Consider the following 14,348-nt stretch of genomic DNA (forward strand, 5'->3'; position numbering starts at 1 on the left):
CTTCCCCCTCTTCCTTCCTTCCTTCCTTCCTTCCCTCCTTACTTCCTTCCTTCTTTCCAGAGAGGATTTCATATTGCTCAGGCTGGCCTAAGACTTCCTATGTGGTCTAGGATGACCTTGAATTCCTCGGCCTCCTGCCTATTACCTCCTAAGCGCTGACATTACAAAAGCCACTGTGCCAGGGTTATTTGGTACTAGGGGTCTGCTCAGGGCTTATACACACGAGACAAGCACACACACACTCTCTCAATCAAGCAGCATCCCCACTTCTTTATAAAAGTCAAGTTTGTCTACCTTCCCTTTAGAGTGTAAGTTTTATACTACACGAGCCAAATGTAGCTTGTTTTCAGCTCCTATTACATTCTGCTAGAAGGTCTGTGAATCCAGCAGACCTCACTTCCATTCCTAAAATGGAAGGTGCCTGAAGACTCAGTCTTGCTTATTTTAGTATTCTCAGTAATTATCTGTGCTACACAAATATTCCAATAAGGAATATACTAAGAACATTAATCTAAAGGAAGCCTCTCTCTAAAATAATGTTAAAAAATATTCAGACACGTATAGATTAAATCAGAAATGGAAAGCTATTTTAAATGCTTAAACGCCAGCATAAAATTACATTGTAACCGTAACAAAAATAATTAAAATACCAAGAATCCACTGCCATTTGGAGTACCAGAATCCCAAGCAAGCATTGCAAAGTCCCCAAACACTATTCCATGGAAGCAAGAGAAAAGACATAGATGGGACCCATGCCGTGCCGTCCTTTGCAGTGCAGAATGTGACATGTTTTTACTGGTTCTAAATAGGTATCAGATGGAAAGAATTTTCTTCCAGACAGTGACCCTTTCATTCACGGCTTATCCCCACGTCTCCCTGTAGGTTTGTGCTCAGAGCAGATGTACAGCAAAACTGACACAACCGACATATTGCCCTACATTTGGCAGTTCCCAAGGCTTTTCCCTCAGATATCCTTGTATTTGGTTCCTTTGGTGGTTTTAAACCAGCTGAGAACACAAGCTCAGAGAAAGAAGTAACACAGACAAGCCAAAGACAGTCCATGTTAAAGCTGCTGTGCCTCCTCATAGAGCATGCTGTTCTTTTTACATATGTAAGGCTTAAGGAAAATATATGTATATATATTTAAGGAATATATATATATATATATATATATATTCTAATAAAAAAATCTGAGAATGGGACATATTTTAAGTTTAAAGTTCAGCCCCATATTCTCAACTTCTTTCACATGATTTAGGAGTTTGAAATTTTGACACACTCTAAATACTGATTTTCCAAGTCAGATAAAATGAAAACATTCTAATATTTCTCAGAGGAAGAAGAGAGGACGATAAGATTTGGGATAGAATAATAAAACAGTAACTATTCCCAAGACATAATTTAATCCCTGTTCTTTAGACTTTGTCTAGGACCCATTAGAGAGAAAACCAAAATGATCTGATGTAGTTCCAAATATGAACATCAGAGCATGAACATTGTTTTTTTTTTTAAATAAGCACCCAGCAGTTTTAAACCAGCTCTAAACTAGTTTCTCAAATGAGTAGAAATTTCAGCTATAACATATGACAATGCATGTACTATGCACAATAACAAAAACAAAGTACTAAAGAAGCGTTAACCACCCATTCCTTAGAGAAAACATCTCCAGAAACGTCTTAAAATGCAGGCGTACACATTCTGTTTTAGCTTATCTTCTGTTGCTATGAGAAAAAAAAAAAACCCATTATCAAAAGCAACATGGGAAGAAAAGGATTGATTTCACCTTACAAATTACAACACAGAAGGGAGCCAAGGCAGGAACTTAAGACAGGGACCTAGAGACAGGAGCTAAAGCAGAGACCATGGAGGAGTGTTGCTTTACTGGCTTGCTTAGTTTGTTTTCTTTCATAACCCAGGACCACCTCCTCTGGTTGGCATCACCCCATGGAAGGTGAGACCTCCCACATCAATCATCAAGTAAATGATCTACAGATCTGCCTATAGGCAGTCTGATGGAATCACTTTCTCGATCGAGGTTCCTCTTCCCAGATATCTCTAGCTCATGTCAAGTTGATAAAAAGCTAGCCAGCACACATATGTAAAATGAATTAAAATGGAATTATTCTATAATGGGGCAACAATGCCCTCACTAAGTACCATGAGCCAACAAAGAAAAAAACCAGTAGTGGGAATGGGTTACCTCTTTTAGAGTAGTTGGCCACTGAGATTCATCATACACCCAAATATTACAGTCCATTGCCCATGCTCTTGGCTACCCTCCAGAATGTGACAGTAAGACTGTATTGCTGATGGCACCACATATTTGATTTGCAGGACAGAGAGGTCTAGCTTGTCATCACTTAAAAGCTTCATCCCTGCTGGAAGGTGTCAGTCGGGAAACTGGATGAGAGTAATAATCATCAGTCTTACCTAACTGTGAACTCTACAAGCTATCATGACCAGACTGGCAATGCCATAGTGACACAAATGTCATGAGAGTAACCAACCACTTTCTGATTAGATTTAAGACCCATTCATTCTATGAGATGAAACCCATAGTTACCTGGGTCAATAACCTATAGCTAGACAGGTCACAGGTCCTGGTGGAGAACTTACTAGTGTTACTTTGCAAAATGGACACATATTAAACTTGACTACTGTTGACTTACTTTTATGCACATGCAGCTCTCAGGCCCCATCATGGAAGCTTCCTTTTGTAGTAGACAGCAATTGGGCACAGAGATGAACAACTGGTCAAGGTGAAGAGAATAAGAGACTGCAGAATGCTCAGGCCTAAATGGGACATCTATATCATGTTCCCTCCTCCCAAGGCTCAGAGATCATTGCAGAAAACAGAGTGAAAGAATTGTGAAAGACAGAGATGGTGGGCAAATACAAAGACCCATCATTTTCCACACACTGTGAGGCAGATACACATAGGAACTGTCAGTATTTGTCACAGTGTGTACAAGATCTGAGCAAGCTCAAGCTATACAAAATCCAGCAAAGTAAAGGAAGATGACCACAAAGTCTACGCCTCACTCAAGAGCTATTAGAAACTGATATCTTCTGGGAGAAGACGTATAGGTGCTAATTTTGTTTAGTCTACTACACTGGGTTTTTATATTCCTCTACCTCCCTTCTAACCCATACTCCTTCCAATAGCCCAACACTACATAGGAGAAAAGGAAGGTTAGAGGGGAAAGAGGGCATCGGTCTCTTTAAACTAGTTCCTGATGATATAAGGGCCTTGAGTTCCTTGTGGTAAGTCCATCAGGATATCTCCAACTTCATGTCTCTTTTCTCTCCACCATCAGCAACAGCAGCAACAGGAGTGGGAACAAGCAGGAGGAGCCACCATGCCCTCTTCTTCAGAGAACCTTCCTCCTCAGTTTCTGCACTCCCCTCTTCCCCCTTGGGCTCTCGCATTTATTCTCTCTCCAGAGTTCCCAGAATTAAACTATGGGAAGCTGGCACAAATCATGCCTCTGTATTTTTTTTTAAAGAGAAAGAGGGTACTAGGTTAGGTGGGTAGGAAGGGTAGGGGTAGATCTGTGATGAATTGTGGAGGGGACATAATGTATAAATGCATTGTATGAAATTCTCAAAGAACTAATAAAATGAGGAAAAATAAAATAATTTTCAAAAAGAGAAAAAGAAATGAACATTTGGGCTGAAGAGATGGCTCAGCTGTTAAGAAGGGACCTGCACACATGTGGTTCACATACACATACAAATAAATAAGAAAAAAAGTGCATCTTTTTTTTAAAAAAAAAAAAAGTAAACATTCATTTTGTTTTAAAGCTTCAGTGTAAAACTTTCTTGTGATCACTAAAAATAGACCAGTAGATGTTAAGGCCCACACTGCCAGGCTTGGGGCCACTGTATCCTGGCCCGAGCTGCTGCTCCAGTCTGCAGGTTGAGTCTAGCAAGAGAGAGAGTGGGGATGGAGGGGAAGAGATGCGAAGAATGGAGACAAGACAGAGGGTTTGATCAAGTCTCTTCTATTGAAAGGAAATCCAGGGCGGGGTATTTATATGCTTTGCCATGTGCCTTGTAGGCATAGATACCATGTTCATCTTGCAGGTGTGGATACCACTTGTGCCGTGTGCCTTGCAGCTGGGGGCATTAACAATGAAACAAGATATGTGGGATAAACAAGATGTTTATCAGAGTGTGCTCAGCTATTGTAGGCTGTTGTAAACAAGTCTCTTGTCAGGATATATGGCTCGAGATGGCTGCAAAGCTGATAGCCACTTTCTGCTAAGAGTTGGCTCCCAACAAGTAGAGAATCATCATTTTAAGCAATCAGTGTGTTTCTCATATTGGGAAATTATTGAAGGCACTGCTAGACCATCTGAATGCAACCTGTATGCGCTGAGTTATAAAATAAAGAGTAACAAAAGAAGATTTTCGTGTAATTTGACAGAATGTTCAAAAAGATCCTAGCAATAATAGCATATTGTTTACCCACATTGGAGTAACCCACTTTATGATGTTAGAACTATATGTTACTTCTCTCAGACAGAAAATATATAGTGAAAATTATACTATGTTATTTGGTATTTTTGTTTTGCTAGTCTTTTATTGTATATTATAATTTCTAATTTAATGTGTAGTGTGTGTGTGTGTGTGTGTGTGTGTGTGCTTCACATGCCTGCAGGTGCATGCATGTGTATGTGCATTCATCTTTCTGTCTCTCTTTCTCTCTCACTCTGTGTGTGTGTGTGTGTGTGTGTTGGTTTGTCTGTTAAAAAGAGTGAAAGAGAGGGTATAGTGTTGGATGGGTGAAGAAGTGGGGAGGATCAAAGAGGATTTGGAGGAGGGAAAACATGATCAGACTATATGAAAAAATTTTCAAAAAAAAATCTTTGAATGAATAGTGTGAATCTTCAAATGAAAAAGAGCACATCAGTGCATCCCTTGCATCCTATCAGATCACCAGAGACTAGGGCTGGTCTTCAATAATAACAAAAACAATGGAAAGCCCACATTCACGTGGAAACTGAACAACACTCTACTCAGTGATGACTTGGTCAAGGAAGAAATAATGAAATTAAAGACTTTTTAGAATTTAATATAAATGAAGGCTCATCATACCAAAACTTATGGGATACAATGAAAGCAGTGCTAAGGGAAAAACTCATTGCTCTAAGTGTCTACAAAAAGAAACTGGAGAGAGCACACACTAGCAACTTGACAACACACTCTGAAAGCTCTAAAACAAAAAGAAGCAAATACATTCAAGAGGAGTAGACAGCAGGAAATAATCAAACTCAGGAATGAAATCAACCAAGTAGAAACAAAAAGAACTGTACAAAATATCAACAAAACCAGGAGCTGGTTGTTTGAGAAAAACAACAAGATAAATAAACCCTTAGTCAGACTAACCAGGGAGCACAGAGACAATATCCAAATTAATAAAATCAGAACTAAAAAGGGAGACATAACAACAGAAACTGAGGAAATTCAAAAAATCATCAGATCCTACTACAAAAGCTTATACTCAACAAAACTGGAGACTCTGGATGAAATGTACATTTTTCTAGACAGATATCAGGTACCAAAGTTAAACCAGGACCAGATAAACCATCTAAACAGTCCCATAACCCCTAAAGATATTGCAGCAGTCATTATAAGTCTCCCCACCAAAAAAGCCCAGGACCAGATGGTTTTAGTGCAGAATTCTATCAGACCTTCAAAGAAGATCTAATACCAATTCTCTTCAAACTATTCCACAAAATAGAAACAGAAGTAAAACTACCCAATTCTTTCTATGAAGCCACAATCACGCTCATACCTAAACCTCACAAAGACCCAACAAAGAAAGAGAACTTCAGACCAATCTCCCTTATGAATATCGATGCAAAAATACTCAATTAAATTCTCACTAACCAAATCCAAGAACATATCAAAACAATCATCCATCAGGATCAAATAGGCTTCATCCCAGGAATGCAGGGATGGTTCAATATTCGGAAATCCATCAATATAATCCACTATATAAACAAACTCAAAGAAAAAACCCACATGATCGTATCACTAGATGCTGAGAAATCATTTGACAAAATTCAACCCCTTAATGGTAAAAGTCTTGGAAAGATCAGGAATTCAAGATCCATACCTAAACATAGTAAAAGCAATATACAGCAAGCCAGTAGCCAACACCAAACTAAATGGAGAAAAACTTGAAGCAATCCCACTAAAATCAGGGACTAGACAAGGCTGCCCACTCTCTCCCTACCTGTTCAGTATAGTACTCGAAGTCCTAGTTAGAGCAATTAGACAACAAAAAGAAGTCAAAGGGATACAAGTTAGAAAGGAAGAAATCAAAATATCAATAGTTGCAGATGATATGATATTATACTTAAATGACCCTAAAACTTCCATCAGAGAACTCCTAAACCTGATAAACAACTTCAGCAAAGTGGCTGATTATAAAATCAACTCAATCAGTAGCCTTCCTCTTCTCGAAAGATAAACTTGCTGAGAAAGTAATCAGGGAAATGACACCCTTTATAATAGTCACAAAAGATATAAAATACCTTGGTGTGAATCTAACCAAGAAAGTGAAAGATCTGTATGACAAGAACTTCAAGTCTCTGAAGAAAGAAATCGAAGAAAATCTCAGGAGATAGAAAGATCTCCCATGCTCATGGATTGGAAGGATTAATATAGTACAAATGACGGCCATCTTGCCGAAAGCAATCTACAGATTCAATGCAGTCCCCATTAAAATCCCAACTCAATTCTTCACAGAGTTAGAAAGAGAAATTCTCAAACTCATTTGGAATAATATCAACAACAAAAACAGGATAGCAAAAACTATTTTCAACAATAATAGAACTTCTGGAGGAATCACCATCCCTGACCTCAAGCTGTATTACAAAGCAATAGTGATATAACCTCCATGGTATTGGTACAGAGACAGGCAGGAAGATCAATGGAATAGAATTAAAGACCCAGAAATGAACCCACACACCTATGGTCACTTGGTCTTTGACAAAGTAGCTAAAAGTGTCCAATAGGAAAAGGACAGCATTATCAACAAAAGCTGCTGGTTCAACTGGAGGACAACATTTAGAAGAATGCAAATCAATTCATTCTTACCTCCTTGTACAAAGCTCAAATCCAAGTAGATAAAGGATCTTCACATAAAACCAGATACACTGGAACTAACAGAAGAGGGAATACTTGAATATTTGGGCACAGGGGAAAAGTTCCTGAACAGAGCACCAATGGCTTATACTTTAAGATCTAGAATTGATAAATAGGACCTCATAAAATTGCAAAGTTTCTGTAAGGCAAAGGACACTGTCAATAAGACAAAACGGCAACCAACAGATTGGGAAAAGATCATCACCAATCCTACATCTGATAGAGGACTAATATCCAATATATACAAAGAATTCAAGAAATTAGACTCCAGACAACCAAATAATATTAAAAATGTGGTACAGAACTAAACAAAGAGTTCTCAACTGAGGAAACTCGAATGGCCAAGAAACACCTAAAGAAATGTTCAGCATCCTTAGTCATCAGGGAAATGCAAATTAAAACAACAGTGAGAGTCCACCTCACACCAGTCAGAATGGCTAAGATCAAAAACTCAGGTGATAGTAGATGCTGGCAAGGATGTGGAGAAAGAGGAATACTCCATTGTTGGTGGGATTGCAAGCTGGTACAACCACTCTGGAAATCAATCTGGTGGTTCCTCAGAAAATTCGACATAGCATTACCTGAGGACCCAGCTATACCACTCCTGGGCATATACTCAGAAGATGTTCCAACATATAACAAGGACATATTTTCCACTATGTTCATAGTAGCCTTATTTATAATAGCCAGAAGCTGGAAAGAACCCAGATGTCCTTCAACAGAGGAATGGATACAGAAAATGTGGTACATTTATACAATGGCATACTATTCAGCTATTAAAAACAATGAATTCGAGAAATTCTTAGGTAAATGGATGGAAGTAGAAAATATCATCCTGAGTGAGGTAACCCAATCACAAAAGAACACAAATGGTATGCACTCACTGATAACTGGATATTAGCCCAGAAGCTCACAATACCCAAGATTAAACTCACAGACCACATGAAGCTCATAAAGAAGGAAGACCAAAGTGTGGGTGCTTTGGTCCTTCTTAGAAGGAATAACAAAATACTCAAGGGAGCAAATATGGAGACAAAGTGTGGGACAGAAACTGAAGGAGGGGTCATCTGGAGACTGTTCCACCTGGTATCCATCCCATGTGCAGTCACCAAAGGTAGATGCTGATGTGGATGTCAGGAAGTGCATGCTGACAGGAGCCTGATATAGCTGTCTCCTTAGAGGTCTGCCAGAGTCTGACATATACAGAGGCAGATGCTCACAGCTAACATTGAACTGATCAGGGGGTTCCCAATGGAGAAGTTAGAGAGAAGACTGAAGGAGCTGAAAGGGTTGGTGGCCCCATAAGGAGAGCAACAATACCAACCAAACAGAGCTCCCAGGGTCTAAACCACCAGCCTGGGAGCACATAGGGAGGAACCCAGGACTCCATCTGTATATGTAGGGGAGGATGGCCTTGTTGGGCATAGGTGGGAGAGGAGATCCTTGATCCCATGAAGGCTGGACCCTGAGTGTGGGGGGAATTCGAGGGTGGGGAGGAGGCAGTGGGGGTTGGGGGAGCACATCCTCATAGAAGCAGGAGGAGGGGGATGGGATAGGGGGTTCCTAGGCATGGGGGAAATGGGGTAAGGCAATCACATCTGAAATGTAAATAAATTATCCAATTAAAAAAAGGAAAATGTTTTGTAAAATTCAATTTCAAAGCTAAAAAAAAATACAACCTAAACCAAGAAAATAAAGTTCCTTGAAAGCACCAAACAAATTACACACACACATACACACACACACACACACACACACACAGAGAGAGAGAGAGAGAGAGAGAGAGAGAGAGAGAGAGAGAGAGAGAGAGACAGAGAGACAGAGAGAGACAGAGAGACAGAGAGACAGAGAGACAGAGATAGAGACAGAGAGAGACAGAGACAGATAAATAGACACACAGACATACACACACGTACACACACACACACACAGAGGTGGGGGAGAGGGGAGAAATTGAGACAGATCAGCAGATAGAGATAGGCAGAAAGAGACACACACAGAGACAGACAAAGACAAACACACACATCCCAAAACAAAGATACAAACCACCTTCCTCTGCTCATTATCACCAACAGTAATAAAAGACTGAAATAACTAAATCCCTGTGGCATGGAGAACAAAGGCACCTAGACAGCTGAGACAGGCATTTCTTACATACAGGAAGGTGAGAGGGCCATGACTAAGTCCACACAGTAAGGCAGACTAGCAAAAGGAGACAGCCTCCTTGCCAGAGGTAGAAAGCTGCCATAGCATGTACACAGCACACCCCATGGGTGACCTAAAATGAGAGTAGCAGTTCCAGGTCTTAGGAGAAGCTGGAGCAACTGGAGCTTTTCCACTCTAGTGTAAAGAGATCACACGGCGACTGTAGAGAACAATCTGGTATCTTCTTATAAAGTTGTACAGACACTCACCTCGACACCAGCAATTCCACTTCTGAAGTATTTACTCAACAGAATGTAAACACAGGTCCACACGAAGACTTGTATAAAAAGTGTTCATGGTCCTTACCTTTCAAATAAAAGCAAGCTGGAAGAGACATAAATACCCACCATCAGGTGGCTAGGTAAACAACTGAAAGTCATCCATGTGATACAGTACTACCCAGAGTTAAAAGCAAGGGTTGTTACATACTAACAGGCGGGAGGGGGAGGGGAGGAACTAAAGGAATTATGCTCTGTGAAAAGATATAAATACAAAAGAGTGCATGCCATATGCTTTCATTTAAATAAAATTCTATAAAAAACAAATATAATGTATAGTGACAGAAAGCAGATTAGTGGTTGCCTGGGTCTGCAAGGGGGATTAGCTAGAAATGGGGTACAGAGGAACTTTTAGGGGGTGAGGTAACTTGCCATATCTCAGTTGGAGTGGTGGTTTCACGGACATATAAATTTGTCAGAACTCATCAAAATGAACACTCAAAATGGATTCCTTTTAAATTGGTGCAACCATTATGGGAAACAGTATGGAAACTCCTTTTTTTAAAAAAAAAAAAAAATTAAAATAGAATTACTTTGTGATCCAGCAATCCCACTACCAGGTATACATCCAGAGGGAATGAAATCAGTACGGTGGAGAGACAACTGTGCTGAAGCATTGCTCAAAATAGCCCAGATATGGAGGCCACCTGTGTGTCCATCAGTGGATAGATGGACAAGGAAAACATGCTACTACTTACTGACAATTGATTGCACCATCCTGCCATTTAATAAGGAGATTCTACCATCTCCAATGTGTATGAACCCAGAAGTATTAGGGGGATGTGGCCCAGAAGTTAGGTGCTGAATGAACTCATGTGAAATCTAAAAACCGGATCTCACTGGGGTAGCAGGTAGGAGTGGGTGGAAAGTAGGAAGACAAGATTACATTTCGTTAGCTAGAAAACATATGTACAAGGGATCTATTCTATAGCATGACACCTCACATCTTGGATATGACGTGTCCCCACTATAAGGCTCAGGCATTGAGGGTTTGGTACCTGAAGCAGTGGTGTGTGTGTGTGTGTGTGTGTGTGTGTGTGTGTGTGTTTGTGTGTGGTTTTTGAGAAGTGATTGGTTTACAAAAGTTTTACCAATCAATTGATGACTTCAAATTTTAAATATATCACTGGGAGGTGGTGGACACTTAGTTCTGAGGCTGGTTGGAGGATGGATGTCCCTGGGGCCTGCCTTTGAATGGTGTCAAATTCACAGCCTTTCCTTGTCTCTCCCTCTGCTTCCAGACTGCCTTACCCTTCTGCTGTGGTACCCTGACTCAACATCCCAGACAGTAAAGACAGGGGACCTTGGGCTAGAATCTCCAAACTGTGAGCCAAGGCAAATGCTTCTCCTTTAAGTTGGTCCCATCAGATGTGTCACCACCGTGATGACAAACTGACTAACACAGTGTCTACAGGTCACAGTGTTTTCAGAGTCATTAAGAATATATGTATTAATGTACATATATTCACAACAGAAGTAAGTGTGTGGTATAAAGCATGTGCTAATTAGCTCTGTTGAGTCATTGTACAATCCATACACAATTAAAAATTCACACTATGCTTGTATGCACTTCTTTTTTTTATTATAACAATGTTTTATTTATTTACATTTTGGATGTTATTCCCTTTCCCCATTTCCCCGCATTAACCTCCTATCCCATCTCTCTCCCTCCTCTTTTGCTTTTATACCATTTAATGCATGTGTACACTTCTATTTGTCAATGGGAAGAGCACCTTAAGTGTAAAGATATTGGATATAAAGTTTGCCTTGGTAAAGCAGTTGTTTACAAAGTTTTCAAGTTTTCTCTCTAAACTCCATCTTCCTTTCAATAACTTTTGTTCCACTCTCTCTGCTAAACTCTGAAGGAATTGTTCACAGGTTTTCTTTATCCCTTCCTCCTACTTTAGCCAACAATCAACATGCTCTAGTTGGCTTTGCTCTGTGCCTGCATGATAAAACTATTCTGGCCACTCGCCACCCCCCTCCCTTTGCTGAGTCCCTCTGGAGAGAGGACTCTGACTGGACCCAGCAGCTGCATTTACCACACTTGATCATCCCACCTCTCTTTGGTTTACAGGGCTATGCCACATGGCTGTTCTCCTAATGGAGCAAACATTCTTCCCAGCTTCTGGTTCTCCACCATCCTTCCACCTTTAAATATTGGCACGCACCTTAGTCCCTGGTCTACTCTGCATATAGTATTTTCTTTGGAGCTATTATCCATTTTCATGGTTTAGTTTCCAGTCACATGGTCACGACACTCAAACTGAGCCCTTTGGTGCAGAGCCTCACCACAGAACTCCAAACTCACATAAAAGTGTTTATGCCATGTCTCTATGTGGGTTTCTGTTCAATGTCTCCAAATTAGTGTCACAGACCTTCCATAACTTTTAGTCTCTCAGTGCTGCCTCCAAAGTTCAATACAATGTCTTTAGTTGGTTTAAAAAAAAAAGTTTGTGGAGTACTTGTTTATGCCCTCCACCAAATCTGACCCTGGTGTCACCACATACCTAGCACCTGATCACTGCTCATTCCCTTTACAGCCAATATCCTCATCTACATAACCACTATTCTTGCTTCTGATTGCAATTAAGAATCATCTCCATACTCTTTCTGCTAGCTTCAAATTCAAAATGCTCCTACCTGGATCTGCTGAGCATTGCCCTCATACTCCACCACACGTGACTTCCCTGTTTGCCCACACTGAGCATCAAGCCCAGAGTCTCACATACTCTCTGCAGGTGCCCTACCATTGGTCTAGATACCCAGCCTCTATTGCTATTTTTGAGGCAATGCTTTGCCTTGAATTTACTCTGTAGCTCAGGCGAGTCTTGAACCTATGATCCTCCCACCTCAGCTTCCGCATAAGTCAGAATTATGTCACCAGCCTTTGCTCCTGTTTTTTTTCTCTATCATCAGTCCTGAACATAGCAACCAGAGGAATCCTGCTGAAACACAAGCGTCGTCACTTTTCAGCTCAAAGCATTCCCATTCCTCCTCATTCCCTTTAAAATTCAGTGTTTTTCAGCATCACACAATGTAGCCTTGTCTTCTGTCTCCAGTAGATACACTTGGCTTTCTAGCTATTCCTTTTTCCTTGGGTCTTTTTGCACTTAACTCCTCTTCCCACCACACTTTGTCCACTCACTCAGATGCTACCTTGGCCCGCCCTAATTGCCCTCCCTGGTAGTCTAATCTCCGCAGCACTTACTACATGCTAACAATATCCCTTGTCCTTCATAGTGCTTTTCATATCTATTTCCCCAGATAACGTGGTGTGCACTCGCTGCAGACAGGGCTTTGCTTGTTTTGTTCAGCACTATAACCTTGGCACCTAAAACGTAACAGAGATTTAATAAGAATTTGTTCAATTAATGTCTATATGAACAGGTTACATTAAAATTTATGTTAAAATGAGATTTTCCCACTCAAAAAACTACCAACAACTTTATTGTTCTTTTAAGTTGTCATACATAGCAATGGTTAACACTGTCACTGCCACTTTCAGAGTTGTATATTGCTATACTTTAGCACTCCCAGCACCCATCTCTGTCCTCAACCTTGCTGCTCTCCTTCATAGCTGGTGTTATCATTTTCTGAGAGTCTAGACAATAGAATCAGACATTAAATAAAATAAAGCTTCGTTTCCTTAAAATAATTTCCATTGTTTACTGATGTCATACTACATTCTCAGAAAACTTAAAAGCAAAAGAATAGAATCTGCTTCTGAGATTTCATTAATGTTGTTAACTAAACTCTGTTCTCCCATAATTCATAGTCAAAACTCCAAACTCAGTTCCCTCTGATGATGACTAAACTGAAAACACAATTTTAGAAGGGTGATTGAATTAACGTGAGGTCACTATGGTGGGTTATAGCTGTTTTGACTGCTGTCTCCATAAAAGATTAACACATGTAAAAATACCCCCCAAGAGTATTCCCACACAGAGGACATATCATGTAGGGGACACAAGACAAAGGACACTTGCCATCATAGAAAGAGCCCTGGCTTGACCTTAGGCTTGCAGCCCCCAGAGCTACAAGAAAGTGGGCATCTTAAGCCACCCCATCTATGTAGCTTCTTGTGGCAGCCTAGCAAACTAGTACAGTTGCCAATAGCCAGTTGAGGAATAAAAGGGAAAGTACTTGTCTTTATAGTAGCCCTGGTAAAGTAAAACACATAGGAACAGTGCTATCATGTAAAAAAAAAAAAAAATGTTCTATTGCATTATCTTAGTACTTGTCATCCCTATGGGACCCAGGAATGGGACAGGGCTACAATTCCTTATCCCTCATGTTGGCATCATCTACTCATAACTACTCAAACAAGGGAGTCTTTGTTCAACAGCACAGACTTCAATAGAAAGGGTGTTAAATATTAGATTGTGGTCTCAGGTTTGATCCACTTCAACTTCCAAATCATTACTTTGCTTCAATGGGGTTTACTGTGAAGGCTAAACCTCATAGGACTGAGAAGCACCCAGGTAGTTAATATCAGGTACAGCTCAGGGCCTATCTCCAGGTGTGACTAAGTGAGAGAAGTCAGGCCCTGAACTGGTGGCACCATCCCCTAGGCTGGACTCGAGATGGAATAGATGAAAAGGAGAAAGTCCATGAGCACAAGTGTCATCACTCTGTTTCCTGGTCACCATACTGTAAGTTGCTCTTCTTCTCTCCACTTTTCTATAGGAAGCACTGAGCACTTGG

This window comes from Arvicanthis niloticus, chromosome 3 (assembly GCF_011762505.2).
Source record: "Arvicanthis niloticus isolate mArvNil1 chromosome 3, mArvNil1.pat.X, whole genome shotgun sequence".
NCBI classification, from domain to species: domain Eukaryota; kingdom Metazoa; phylum Chordata; class Mammalia; order Rodentia; family Muridae; genus Arvicanthis; species Arvicanthis niloticus.